The following is a 16,100-nucleotide window of genomic DNA, read 5'->3' as shown; positions in this document are numbered from 1 at the left end:
TTCCACTTGCCGAGACCACTTCTCTTTGACAAAAGTATGATGGCTTGTCGAACATTCAAATAAATCGACTCGTCTAGTACTTTGGTCTCTTATGACGACCTATTAAAGTCGAGAATTACGTGGGCGAGTAGTACCCGCTTGGTGTTATATTACTGAAGTCCCCTCAGCCTCTTCTGCTTTGAATCCACAGTAAGCCCACATCATCCAAAGAAGCAATACGATCTTTCCCTTGTCGAAGACACTTGCGAAATAGAATATTATGAGATCATCTGCGACCAGAATACTTAATAATATATTACTTTGAAAATGGGATGTCAACTTGTATGACGGAATATATCAAGACTTCGATTACGGCCCCAGCATTTTCATATAGCGACGGGACTGCGTCACAACAATACACATGATCTCGTATCGGACATGGCAGGTAATCATTGGACGAGTTGCACTATGTAGGCCTACGCCAGATGGGAGGTCCGAATACGGGGTTATGCCTCTTGCACGTCTTTATATTCTCATGCCCAATATGAAATGAGATCACAACATAGAAAGTTAGTAATATATCATTTACTCAATAACGAGTACTTTGAAACATCAGATTAAATGGAACGTCATGTGACGGCTGAAACCATAAATACCACAAAACTAGCGTAGCCAAAGCTGGAATCAGCTATCAATGGTTGTTGTTGTTGTTAGCGATATTCATGGTTTTTGTCGACTAAACTATGGTCATTTACACCATGACAATTTTCTTTATATTTTATTATGTCGCTGCCGACTTGTAGCACGGCCCACTTATAGGCTTATTATATGACACCGCCGCTTACACGGATGACATGACGAAGAGGAGCCCAGATTATCCTCCAACACTTAGTTAGGAATTCCGGAGTCGACCTCGGTTGCAGTTGTGGATTATACCACTATACGCTGTCTCCCCACAGCTACCAATTGTGTTGTCGCACCACCAACTGTGTAGTGCGCACATTCTCCCAGTACGGTCGCACTTTTGACACTACGACAACCACACTTCGCTCATAATTGTAATTAGCCCGGTGCAGCCCGCGAACATATTGAGATTTCGAATACGTGCATCGAGCTGAAACGTATATCCATATGGAGTGTATAAGGTAGGCCTACTTGTATATCATAACGGTCCCTCCTCAAACCAGCAGAAAGTATCAGTGCGGAGGGGTTCAAAACGATTTTCATGTATTGTATTGTATTGATAAGGTACGGCAGTGGTGCTTATAGCCTTAAGAGGCTTTGTGCTCCACGACAATGGCACGATGGTAATTTCAACAGCACAATTGTAATTTCAACAATCCAATTCATTGTTTCATGACCATGACCACTTTTCTTGCACTCTCTCTTCCACGAATCAGTCAGTGTCTCTCTCTCTCTCTTTTCCATGCATCTTCCTTCATTGGATCACTGCTGCCGACTTTTAAGCCCTGCTCACTGTACTTTCTGGGCTTCACTGCAATCGCAGAGAGGTCAGCGATGAGGAAGCAGATAAACTTGGTAGAGCTGAGACTAGACCCAACAACCATTGGTGTCGTGACGGTGTCGCATTGCACACTGCGCCACTCGCTTCCCCGCTACGATTTTCATGTGATCACGTTCATATCTCGTGGATGGGAAATCGACACACGAAATGCACATCGAAAGCATGATTTGCTCTTTTGCTAATGAATGAAGGAATGAATGAACTTGTTGCAGTTCAAGCTGGATGTTAAGATATTTTACCACTTTTACAACAGCAACAAGAACAACAACAAACCTGTAACCCATCGTTGTATTCGCAATGACTGGAGTCCACCGGTCCCCAGTTTCTACGCCGTAGAATGGTCTGTCATCCGTATATTCGCAAACTTCGCTCGCGTGGCACAATGTTTTCCCAAGTGCGGCACACGCTTTGTTTGCGGATGTCCAGGTCAATTCTTCCTGGTGAAGTTTCTTTGTGATCAGACCATTGGGCGGAATAATAATTTCGCAGGATAAAGTGAAGGCACCTCCAATGTTTATTGTGAACCGCAAGGTTATACGACTGTTGCTACATAGCATATATGTATTGCTTTCACAACTACATTCATTGCAGTAAAGAATTTATTAACTCGAAGACTTTTCGTGTGCCCCTTATCGAGAGTTAACGGCACAATAATAAGCATACAGAGAGAGATTCAAACGAAAACCAAATTGACAAAGTATGACGTAATAATACAATAATAAAAAATTAACGCTAGGCAAAGTCAGCTGTACCGGTAGTCATAACAAGAGACGAGAGAAAATCAAATCATACTATAATACACGAAAGACAACACACAGACAAATAGCGGTATATATTAATGGGAAATTTTGAGATTATATAGAAACTCTTTCTGCCTACATAAATCCGGATTGGTCAATTTTATTATAGTTGACTCCAAGACAGACAGATGGAAGGCAGATCTACATTTAGCAATCACAGTGAACATACTGTCATTGTAATGACTGGCACACACCGGGTAGTTCATTAAATGTTGACCAATTGCAGAGTTGAACGCTGAGACCTGGTTGTAGCAGTGGCGGCTCGTGACAATATCGGGTGGTGGGGCAAGGGCCGCAAGCGACTTGTTATCAATATGACGTCACAGTAGCGTTTTTCAACGTTCATGATGGTCACATGAATTTCCCGTAAACAATGATTTTTAACGTAGGTGCCGCGAGAGGTTTGCCGGTGGCGTGACTTGAAGTGCGGTAACAAATGTTTTATTCATTGTTTTTTATTCAAATGATTATTTTACAACATGTACGCGAACTAAGAATCGTTCCCGTGCCACGAATCAATCATCAGGATATCCTTATAGTAGCATGCATTATGATTTCGTGGTAGAGATTACGCAAGCGCCGAGTAAGACTATACCAAAAAATACACAGACCAACTACCTACAATGAGCATTCGCATGACACCTTGTGGTGTTTTAATCGTTCCATGCTCAGCAATTCTGTAAAGTGCTGCAGCGCCTCCGACCCGATTTGTATATGGTAGGATTCTCGTCCCGAAAGCGAGTCAAATCGATTTGCCCTCGTTTTTCTAAGCCCGTCCGAAAGTGTTTGGTACACGATCCTGATGCGTTACGACCAGGGGATAGGCAATCAAAGCGGTGGCACCCATAAACGTAAAACATTATAAAAAGCCAGCTGTTATCCAGGGAAGATTAATTACGAGTCTGCCTGCCATCATTCAAGCAGGAATCCAAGCATTGTGTTAAATTGAAATGCGAGCACATATCGCATTAAACAATTTCATGAATAAATTATTTCATCTTGATGAATTTTTTACTTTTTTTCCATAGCCATAACAAAATATATCGGTAAATTAACTGTCAGTGTGCCTCGAGTAATAAGGATGAAAACCACTCACTTTTCCTTAGCCATAGACATGGTTGAGTTACCTGGGCTCACTTGATTGAAATTATTCGGAAAGAACATGATGTGTACAGTCGTCCGCCCACCAGCATTAATTTATGTCTTGTATAAGTATTGTGCGCGACGTGATTTCTTATTAGCAAAATGTTCAATAACGAGTTTATTGAAATCTGGAATTCCCAGAACCACGTCGTTGTGAATCGAGAGAACAGCCAACGCATTAAGCCTATCTTGGCCCATCCTGTTTCTGAGAAACGTCTTGATACGTTTCAATGTGCTGAAACTGCGCTCGGATTCCGCGGATGAAATCGGGTGGTCAAAATGATATTCAGAAAGCTAGTTACTGTAGCAAAGTTGATCGAAAGCGAATTTTCAACTAGGAATTTTGAAAGTTCACTAGTGGTTTTAACTTCCGAAAAGGGTGTATTAGAATACAAACAAGTCAACTCGCTCTCCAACCGAGCAATGTCGATCATCGGGTAATAACGAGGCACGCTGCGCAGTAGTCCAGAAGGAAAATGAATTTTGTAGGCAGGGAAATTTCTCGGATTTAACAGGGCGAAAGTAACCAACTGGTCACTATTCAGACGATTTTGGATTTGGGACATCAGTATATCGCAACATTCGTAAGCCGCAACAAGCAGGTTTTGCACACTTATCCCACGACGTAAAAGTGCTGTGTCACCAGCGAAGTGTACATTCTCCCGAATATGCAAAATTGCCTCACAAAAGTGTGCAATACACATTTGCGCAGTAGTTCCATCGGCCATACGCGAATGAAAAGTGCTGTACAGTGTATCGACGTGCATGAAGATGTCACAAAAAAGCTTCAAAAAGAACAAAAATTCTTCGTCTTCCAGGAGTCGTTTAAGCCCCGCCGCTTCACGTATGGAAGTATCATCCCAGACAGGAGAGCTCTCAATCACTGAGAAGCATTCCAGAAGCTCCACCCTATTATCTGACACTCGTTGCACAACTCTGGATTGGAAGTTCCACCGTGTTGATACGCATCTAGGTAACCGGTGCTTGCATATGTCGCGCAATAAATCAGATCGCTTTGGCGAAACAGAGAAAAAGGAGGAGAACCCAGAAAGATTTGCAAAGAATATCTTGACAGAAGATATTCCTAAGCACATTTTTTTCACTACAAGATTGAGCTGATGCGCGTAGCAATGCACAAAATGCGCATGCGGGTAAACTTCTTTCATTAAAACTTGTACGCTATGTCGCGATCCGCTCATGACTGCTGCGCCGTCGTAGGTTTGCGCAATAAGTTTCGACTCAACTGAATAGGGCTGTAATGTTTTTTTTAATACGTAAGAAATGCCGACAGCAGTGCGATCGTCAACAGCCACAAAGCTGTGGAATCGTTCGACTGGCATACCAAATTTCGTGAACCGAAAAATCACGACTAGTTGTGACAAACACGTAATGTCAGTTGTTTCGTCAGACTGAATAGATAGAAATTCAGCGTCAACAATCTCGGTAAACAAATGCTGTAGATCAGAGGTCTCAAACACGCGGCCCGCGGGCCGCATGCGGCCCTCGAGACCATTTTGTGCGGCCCGTGACGGCATTTTGGAATTTCAAGTATTCACCAATATATTCAAGTGCCGTATATCTTTTTTAGATATAAGAACTTAAAGTTCACGCTAAAACTAGTATAAAATAACCGAAATCTCAACAAACTTCACTGTCACATCACTTTTAAAAGCTACCATGCTGTGGAAGATCGGCTATTACGTCTCATTTCTAGTTTATAATGATAAGACATGACCCCTTGATGATTCGTGACTGAAAATTGTGATTTGGTTTGATGCGACCTTTTCGTTACTCGATTTCGGATTGACTGGGTGATTAAATTAACATGAATCGAGTTGAGTCGGATCAAACGTCAAAATCAGAGTAGGACTTGCGACTCGGAACGGTGACTTGGTTGGTAATCCTACGGACGCAACAATCTATGATACTGTCATGAGGAATAGTTATATATCAAAAGTTTGTAGCTTGCGTTGCGTGGGGTATATAGCTATCTAATCAGCAGGGCCGTAACAGCATTTCATCAGCCCCCCCCAAAACGTTGGTCTTGGGCCCCCCACATGATGATGAACGGAACCTCTGGGGGGCTTCGCCCCCAGACCCCCCTCACGGTATCCGCTGTTTACCGTGATACTTGTCATCTACATTGGGCGCCTTTGACTCAGGGTGCTTTTCTCGCCTAGACGCGCAAAGCGCGAAAAATTTCTATAATTCATGTTTGAATCGGCCAATATGATCGGGAATTGCATATATTTTGCTATCAATTTTATCCTCTCACTGCTCACGTAATCAGATTTACAGGGGAGGTGTGTTTGAAAAGGTAGGACCCCTCAATAATAATTAAATACCTTCGGGCGTATACCCGTTGGCAGGAAGAAAACAGCACTTCGTCAGGTCCCCCCAAAAAACTTGGGTCTTGGACTACCATAGGGTGATAAACCTACATGCAATCACGTTGTTCGCTTTTGCCACGAAATTAGCCGTACTGTGCAGTGAGGCAGCGCGGGGCGCGAAAATTCTCGATAAATCATGATAAAATCGGTCAAAAAGATAGGGAATTGCATATCTATTGATATCAATTTCATGTCCTCTCTGCTCACGTAATCAGATTTACCGGTAGAGTTGGGTGAGGTGTCTTGGAAACTGTAGGGCCCTTTGATATGACTCCATAACATGATGTTATTTAGTGACCTCCTCTCTGCTATATCAAAATATATAGAATCGCCCAAACATAGGCTACTAAAGTGAAAGACGCACACGATTTCAAATTGGTATTTCTTCACTGGCATATAATTTTTCCCTGCGGGATGGTATTTGTCTTGCGAGGTTCAGATTGCCAAGACGGGAATATTCGACGCCAGTCATTTAGGCGCCTATGGACAATTAAACCTATTTGTATTTTGTATATATAACGAAGTTTTCGGTCAACACAAGGGCGGTCGTTTTCGGCCAAGGTTTTCTCGCTGCCGATCGTCCTGGCCCACTTTTTGGAGTCACATGTTACATGGCCTAAAACTTTATATGTCTTGGTAAATCGTGGCGCGGTAATGGCCAATGCCGACATGCCCATTTCTATAAATCTTGCGTATTTTTTCTTGGGGGAAGACTACTCAAAATTCAAGACATATGGCAACTTGAAATCGCGCATAGCGCGAAAAACTTTTGAAAAAGTGGCATGAATTTTCAAAAAATAACTCTATAATTTATGCTAATTCACGAAATAATTTTGGGCCCCCTTCGAGCTCGGCCCTCCCAATTGGGGGTTTTGGGGTGCGGCAGTTACGGTCCTGCTAATCAGGTCAGTATGACAGTCATCGGTATTCTGTGACCCCCGTGACGTATAGTTGAATATATGCTAGGTGTTGTTTGTTCTCTTTATCCATGTTATCATCGTTGGCGAGTAAGATAGTAGTACGCTCTACTGCTGTAACACCAATTAATTCTTCGCCGATTGAACATTTCAATTCCAGGGGTTCTTAACCAGGGTCCGTAGACTCCATCGGGGTACGAAGCACCATATCAGGGTGTACGAGATGCATTGTGGAATTAGGCCTATATATGCTGTGGAACATTTTCTTGGCCAATTGATTCAACTGGAAAATAGTCCCCGCGCTACGCGCGATTTCATGTGAATGGGCTTTCTGATTTTAATATAGGTACCATCAGAAACTGTGGTGTAAATGGACAGGGGCTACGCCTACGAGAAATCTTATCGGAAGCACAAGGGGTACGATCGCTAAAAAGGTTAAGAAGCAATGCTATTACTATGGCTCAATAATGATTATATTTAAGTTGTTATTGGTTATTGATATATTCCAATATTAATCGAAGGCAAAATCTAACTCTGATTTAGTTTGACTTTGGGAATGACAATAACAACAGCCGATACTTATCACGACTGTATCAAAACCAGGATTAGGCTACACCGCTCAAATGCTCTGATATCAGATCAATCTTCAGTAGATTTTAAAATATTTTACATAGAATTGTGGCACGGTAAATGTCCACTAGCTGCAATATTATAAACCGACAGTTTTATGGTGTCATGAGGCATGCTCTCGTATGATGTCTATAACTCATTAATTAAAAAAATTATGCCGGCACAAAATCAATTTTATTGAAATATTTGAAAATGTGTTTTTTTCGTGTCAAGAGTGAATAATGCAATAGTAAATTACATTACCACGATGTTTGTAGAATGCCTGTCTGCAAGGTCCCGTCAAATAAGGCCTCCTTTGAAATTATACATTGAATATCGCTAAGATTGGTGCTGCGGCCCGCGGCGTCATCAAAAACTGGGAAATGGCCCGCGAACACATTTGAGTTTGAGACCTCTGCTGTAGATAGATGTGATATATCGAATCAAGCACATCATTTTGAATAGTCTTTGAGGTACCCTTAGCTACTGTCGCGGTGTCGAGATGTTCGCGCAAAATGCTATCCATGGAAGCCGTGTATTTAATTAGATCCAAAAATACTCCCCTATTGAGAGAGCATTCCTTCTCATCGTGGCCTCGAAGGGGCAATTCATGAACTCCAATAAATTTAATGGCATCAATCACCCGAGAGAGAACATGCCTATTCTTATCTACAAGCTCATCGTTCTTGCAGACTGATACGCGATAACTTTCATTGAGCTGCGACATTACATTTATCTGCCAAACAATTTATATTTAACTGCACTAGCCATGTGCACTTGGGATTTTTGGTGCGCTTTCACACGCTCTAACAAATGCTTCAGATCGCGATAACCATGCAATTTTGTTCCAACAAGAGCCACTGCTTCCGGTACCGGCACTGTCGAATAAAAGACAGTAAAAGCAAAACAAGGCGTTTTTATCCTCGCTATAAGTAAGCCATTCATTTTTATCGAAATGCGCTGAAGAAAAGGCACGAGTGCGTTTTCCTCCGGCGTACGATTGGACCAATGGGCAATTTCTAGGCTGATACGGACCTAGTCGCTTTACCTCTAATTTTTGCTCTAAAGGCAGCTGGCTAAACGGCGTACGGAGCAAAGATTCAACACGATTCATGTTCGCACTTGACCTGACTACTTATCTGCAGAAATGGAAATGACTATAAATCGAGAGATTGCGTATGCCTTACTGGAAAGGTCAACGAGTTCGCACACATACGCAATTGTTATCTCATAGATTGGACAAGGAAATGTCATATTGAATCCAAAACATCATTCTGAAGAACTACGGATAGCATCCTCGGAAATTCGGTCCCGGTACAGCTTGGGAGATTTTGACCTTGAGGCTGGAGATTGTCACACGACACATACGGCTTACGGTCTATAGTGTCTACTGTCTATATGTCTGCTGCAAAATCGCCTTCGGAAAATATATTACCGAATAAATACGTGGATGAAAGCCGAAAACTTGGTACACTGTTACATGAAATCATCGAGAAGTAGCCTCATGACCGTTTTCGGTATGGTACACTGTCAAAATTAATACGAATTGATCAACGCCGAATTTTGCGTAAAATTTACTGAGGAATAAGCTGATCAAGCGATAAGCTGTTAGCCGCCATCGAAAACGAAACAGCTATCGCGCTTGACAGGGGTTGTAATTGTGAGCAAATGGCCCGAAGGCCACCATTCCACGGTGAAATTGACATTGGAGAATATAAAATAAAACTAAATATTTGAATGCAAACCGAGGATGTTAGTAAACTGTTTCATGATATCATCATCTCATCACCTATCTCAGTATGGAACACAGATACACCGGCTTTTGCGTGAAATCCGCAATGCGTTAGGTAGGCTAAGTGTTAGATCAGCGCACATCTCTACCATACTCGAACTTGATAACGAAATTGCTGCCCTAATCATTGAGTGCCAACCTTGAGACTTGGCACAGCGTTCGATACTAAAATCAAGACATACCATGTAAAAGCTCATGACGGATCTAGCTAAGGAGCATCGTTAAAATTAATGGAGACCAATACCGGCTTTGCGTGAAATATGTTTGCGATACATGACGGATCAGCACACACTCGACTTTGGAAACGGAATTACTACCCTAAACTTTGAGTAGAAACCCTGAAACTTAGGACAGTGTTAAATACCACCATCACGACATGACATACCAAGTTTCAAGAATTATCATGGTGTGAAACACCATCAAAATCGACCTATACCAGCAAAGGTCGACTCAACGCATATCACGGTATCCGAGTTCAGATATAGATACGATTGTTACATCACACCTTAGGGGCGACAGGCATATATGCCCCGGTTGCTCGGCCATTTTACGAATAGGAGAGAGTATATCACCGTTTCTTAATTGTGCGCGGCTTTGAGAGAATAGATAGTGAAAGCTTGTTATGAGCGCTACCGGGGCAAGCCCCGGCTAGGCATTCACAAAGCGAAAACACAGAAGAGAATTCGATTTTCGCAGAGACTTCGCTATGTATGGGCATTTGCAAGCGAAAGCACAAGAAGAACGCGGGATTCGCTGTGATCTCGGTATATATTGAGCGCTCTGCGTCTATAAATGGTTAAATTGTTATTGAACAGAATTTTAGGTGGGGCAATGCCCCAGTTGCCCTACAGGACGAGCCGCCACTGGGTTGTAGGAAGTAGAGTCAACCGCTTCCTTACACCGACGAACAAGTGCAGATCGATCGATAGGTTTGTTTACTGACCTAATCGATTTAGGCACATGTTGGTTCACTCGTTCAGCCAATCGCAAAGATGTGCGACCCACATACCGACTATCACAGTGGCATTTGAATTTATATACAATCGAAGTTTTTGGTCAGCACCGGAGCAGTCTTTTTCGCCCAAGATTTTCTCGCTGCTGATCGTTCTGGCGCACTTCTTGGAGTCGCATGCTACATAGCCTGTAAATCAGAAGTATAGTTTCTATATCTTTCTTCCCATCATGGGATCATTCAAATCTGGGGTGGTAGAAACTAAGCATCCAAAACATGTTGCACAAGGCTACGTATATAGACGATTATAATTCGTATACTATAATAACCTGATTGGAGCTAAATATGGTAAGTATACGCTCTTACTACCAACGGCCAACCGATTTCAGACCTCATAGAAACATCGGCATCGGCAGACATCGACCATATTGAAAATTCATCGACCTGTCCAATGACCAAATCACTATACTACAACTGTCCCAAGTATTAGAGGCTATTCAGTGCTGTTGGATTGATTAATGAAGATCATAAGACGTCACTCCTCGATTAAGATGCTTTTACTCACGGATATATATATCCCTGATTTTACTAAACTACAAGTAGGCATGTACAAAGTGAAACACTATAGTCCATGGATTCCTATTCAGTTGTGGCTTTATTGTAAAGAAGGGATTATCTAGGCTCCTCCTCGCCATATCATAAAAAGCATTGAAGTGGGGCGTACCACAAGTCAGCATCTACGAAATAAAATGAAGAAAATTGGCTTGGTGTAAATGCCCGTGTTAGTCGACAAGTACTATGAATGCCACATACAAACATGGCATTTATTTTAAGAATTACACCAACCTAAAAGTTCAATTTGAAAATGTCGCAATTGAAATCGGCAAAAATTATCGTCTTGACCATGAAAAACTTGCTACATCGGAGATATCGATATCGGCTTAAAATTCTGCTATTGGTCGGACTACCTGCTTACGAACATGCGAACAATGGAACATATATATATATATACCTACTTACCAAAATAACTCAATCGTTTGTTGATCACGAACTCAGATTGTCCTGTAATTGAGAATATTGAAATTCACCACGATCAGTTATGGAAACATATTCTCCGTTTGGGAGCCGTACATTTCGCCAAGGTTACAATTAGGCTACCCATCATTGCTTAACGATATTATGTCTCCAGATACATGTTCCTTTGTCACTGACAAGTCATATTCGCCTACCAGTAATAGCTGCTGATTTGCATCGCCACTAGAAAGAATATTCCTCGTGCGCAGAATTGCTCGGTTTTCAACATGATTGGAACGATATTTCTATCTCATGTATGCCACTTGTGTGTAGTGCATTTGTATTTATATGGAAATATATCGCTGCCAAAAGTATGAACTCATAGGTGCGGGAATTGCAATATTATTATTTACAAACTAGCTGTTTTAGTCTGCTACATTGCAGATTCGTATAGAAGAGTCTTTATCGGTACGACACCGTACTATATGTATGATCTCTATATTTGGTACACGATAATTGGTGCGTATTGATCAGTAAGAGTTATACATTTGTCTGAAGGCAGGAAAACTACTATCGACCTATCCATAACCAAACTCGATTTTATGTATATTTAGAAACTCATCAATGTCTTGTACGTTTTTGCTGATGATGTCACCATTTGCATTTACGTGTGAACGTGTCTGCTTCCCGTATACAAACAATAAAAACTAGCATATTTATGTTACAAAATAATCAACAGGGCGATACGAATTACAGGAAGTATGATACACAACTTGAGTAACCAATTGAAAAGCTGACGCATAAATGAGTGTTCCTCAATATACCATTAAAGAGGATTATAAATATGTACCATTCGCAGACCCATATGCTATATTCTTATCTAAAATTATTATTCGTCGCAGATAACAACGTTCGGTAATATATTTTACCTAAATATTTAGCATAGAGTCAGTAAGCAACCTGATTACACGAAAGCCGACGTGGTTATCATTTTGGAGTTTTCGATATTCTGTAGATTTTAGTTTAATGTTCAAAGATTATAATGCTAATGTTCGCAATATTGGCATTAGTGTGGTGACCTTTCGGGCTCTGTCTGGCGCAGCGAATTACGGAATCCACTGCCTATGATTACGAGTAATTATAATATTATGGCCTGGAAGCAGACGATGTTTATGAATCGGTAAAACAAATCGCTATAATTAGGAAGATGTGACGAAGTATTGTGCTAATACCATGAGATTATTATACTAGGAACCGTATGTTGAACAATACCACAAGCTTAACGGAATCACAAATCAGAGCTCTGGAAAAAGTCCCTATATTTTTGATGCCTATACGCGTCAGCATATAGTATAGGGCTTGCGACTGACTCCATGCTACATCAGCAAGGCTTTGGAGCAGCCGTAAAACCTGCGGGCCAAATGTGACCCTCGAGAGGGTTTTGCGTTGCCCGCGAGGTATATTTCCCATTATATTATCGAAAATGAATTGCTCAGATTGTGAACTTGCAATGCCAGCCAAAAATTACAAGTCTTGCTGCGACACTTGGGATGTTGATGACTACAATATCAGTTCCGACGCATTGACAGATCCAGGTCTAGTCACATTTTCAGTAAATCGTCGTACATTACAATAAACTAAAATAGTAGTAACACTTTTCTTCACGCTTCGCGTGTTTAATTGTCACACGATTTCTTGCTTGGTAGCCTACCCCCTACTGAAAATGAAAAAAACGCCTAATTTACCCGATTGAGTCTAACTCAGTGGTCGGGAACATTTTTTGTCAGAAGAGCCATATTAGCCCTATTTATTCCATCTCAACTCTTAAAGAGCCATACGTGCCAACCAACTGCTACGTCACAAATAAAAATTCGCGTCGTCATTGTAGCACTAATTCAAGCTTACTACGTCGGATTCCTCGTGTGCGCCATATCTTCACTGTAAAAACTGGTATTTATAACATAAAAATAATGCTCGAAACGAGAGGTAAGGCACAGACGGGCCAAGCCTCACCATTGATAACGCAATTCAGAGTAAGTAGCTTATAATTTATTATAACTGATATTAATCGAATGCGACTGATTCCGAAAATCTAAATACTTATCGACTTCTCAATTCTCAAAGTATTCGGCGGTAACATAACGTTGCGTTACGCGCCTATACATTTTATCGCCGGTACTACACAGAGCTATACTTACCGATCAAGAACGTGGATAGCAATGACGTTTGTTTGGAATTCGAGTTTCTAATTGTCACATCCACAACAGTTCATTTCGTGTAGTAGATCAGGAAGACTACGTTTTGAAATGGGCTTTGCCATTTCCGCTATGCTCTTTGATTAAACAACGTATCGCACAATTCAAGATTTCGAGTCGCGCACTCGTTCGTCAATTGCATGTGCCCCTTTAGCCGGAAAGGTTGGCCACCCCTGGTCTATATAGATTACTAATCTACCCATAGGTTAGTTATCTATAGTAATCTAGAGCAGAGGTCTCAAACACGCGGCCCGCGGGCCGCATGCGGCCCTCGAGACCATTTTGTGCGGCCCGTGACGGCATTTTGGAATTTCAAGTATTCACCAATATATTCAAGTGCCGTATATCTTTTTTAGATATAAGAACTTAAAGTTCACGCTAAAACTAGTATAAAATAACCGAAATCTCAACAAACTTCACTGTCACATCACTTTTAAAAGCTACCATGCTGTGGAAGATCGGCTATTACGTCTCATTTCTAGTTTATAATGATAAGACATGACCCCTTGATGATTCGTGACTGAAAATTGTGATTTGGTTTGATGCGACCTTTTCGTTACTCGATTTCGGATTGACTGGGTGATTAAATTAACATGAATCGAGTTGAGTCGGATCAAACGTCAAAATCAGAGTAGGACTTGCGACTCGGAACGGTGACTTGGTTGGTAATCCTACGGACGCAACAATCTATGATACTGTCATGAGGAATAGTTATATATCAAAAGTTTGTAGCTTGCGTTGCGTGGGGTATATAGCTATCTAATCAGCAGGGCCGTAACAGCATTTCATCAGCCCCCCCCAAAACGTTGGTCTTGGGCCCCCCACATGATGATGAACGGAACCTCTGGGGGGCTTCGCCCCCAGACCCCCCTCACGGTATCCGCTGTTTACCGTGATACTTGTCATCTACATTGGGCGCCTTTGACTCAGGGTGCTTTTCTCGCCTAGACGCGCAAAGCGCGAAAAATTTCTATAATTCATGTTTGAATCGGCCAATATGATCGGGAATTGCATATATTTTGCTATCAATTTTATCCTCTCACTGCTCACGTAATCAGATTTACAGGGGAGGTGTGTTTGAAAAGGTAGGACCCCTCAATAATAATTAAATACCTTCGGGCGTATACCCGTTGGCAGGAAGAAAACAGCACTTCGTCAGGTCCCCCCAAAAAACTTGGGTCTTGGACTACCATAGGGTGATAAACCTACATGCAATCACGTTGTTCGCTTTTGCCACGAAATTAGCCGTACTGTGCAGTGAGGCAGCGCGGGGCGCGAAAATTCTCGATAAATCATGATAAAATCGGTCAAAAAGATAGGGAATTGCATATCTATTGATATCAATTTCATGTCCTCTCTGCTCACGTAATCAGATTTACCGGTAGAGTTGGGTGAGGTGTCTTGGAAACTGTAGGGCCCTTTGATATGACTCCATAACATGATGTTATTTAGTGACCTCCTCTCTGCTATATCAAAATATATAGAATCGCCCAAACATAGGCTACTAAAGTGAAAGACGCACACGATTTCAAATTGGTATTTCTTCACTGGCATATAATTTTTCCCTGCGGGATGGTATTTGTCTTGCGAGGTTCAGATTGCCAAGACGGGAATATTCGACGCCAGTCATTTAGGCGCCTATGGACAATTAAACCTATTTGTATTTTGTATATATAACGAAGTTTTCGGTCAACACAAGGGCGGTCGTTTTCGGCCAAGGTTTTCTCGCTGCCGATCGTCCTGGCCCACTTTTTGGAGTCACATGTTACATGGCCTAAAACTTTATATGTCTTGGTAAATCGTGGCGCGGTAATGGCCAATGCCGACATGCCCATTTCTATAAATCTTGCGTATTTTTTCTTGGGGGAAGACTACTCAAAATTCAAGACATATGGCAACTTGAAATCGCGCATAGCGCGAAAAACTTTTGAAAAAGTGGCATGAATTTTCAAAAAATAACTCTATAATTTATGCTAATTCACGAAATAATTTTGGGCCCCCTTCGAGCTCGGCCCTCCCAATTGGGGGTTTTGGGGTGCGGCAGTTACGGTCCTGCTAATCAGGTCAGTATGACAGTCATCGGTATTCTGTGACCCCCGTGACGTATAGTTGAATATATGCTAGGTGTTGTTTGTTCTCTTTATCCATGTTATCATCGTTGGCGAGTAAGATAGTAGTACGCTCTACTGCTGTAACACCAATTAATTCTTCGCCGATTGAACATTTCAATTCCAGGGGTTCTTAACCAGGGTCCGTAGACTCCATCGGGGTACGAAGCACCATATCAGGGTGTACGAGATGCATTGTGGAATTAGGCCTATATATGCTGTGGAACATTTTCTTGGCCAATTGATTCAACTGGAAAATAGTCCCCGCGCTACGCGCGATTTCATGTGAATGGGCTTTCTGATTTTAATATAGGTACCATCAGAAACTGTGGTGTAAATGGACAGGGGCTACGCCTACGAGAAATCTTATCGGAAGCACAAGGGGTACGATCGCTAAAAAGGTTAAGAAGCAATGCTATTACTATGGCTCAATAATGATTATATTTAAGTTGTTATTGGTTATTGATATATTCCAATATTAATCGAAGGCAAAATCTAACTCTGATTTAGTTTGACTTTGGGAATGACAATAACAACAGCCGATACTTATCACGACTGTATCAAAACCAGGATTAGGCTACACCGCTCAAATGCTCTGATATCAGATCAATCTTCA

General features: G+C 41.7%; 1 protein-coding gene across 1 annotated transcript in view; it reads left to right on the top strand.

The window, feature by feature from the left end:
* LOC145447125 (uncharacterized) overlaps positions 1 to 16,100 on the top strand; it is a 469,805-nt gene that overhangs the window by 20,367 nt on the left and 433,338 nt on the right. The window lies entirely within an intron of this gene.

Source organism: Botryllus schlosseri, chromosome 9 (genome assembly GCF_051294905.1).
Source record: "Botryllus schlosseri isolate E-star chromosome 9, Bs_hap1, whole genome shotgun sequence".
In the NCBI taxonomy this organism is placed as follows: Eukaryota; Metazoa; Chordata; class Ascidiacea; order Stolidobranchia; family Styelidae; genus Botryllus; species Botryllus schlosseri.
This window is presented reverse-complemented; position numbering and strand designations above follow the sequence as displayed.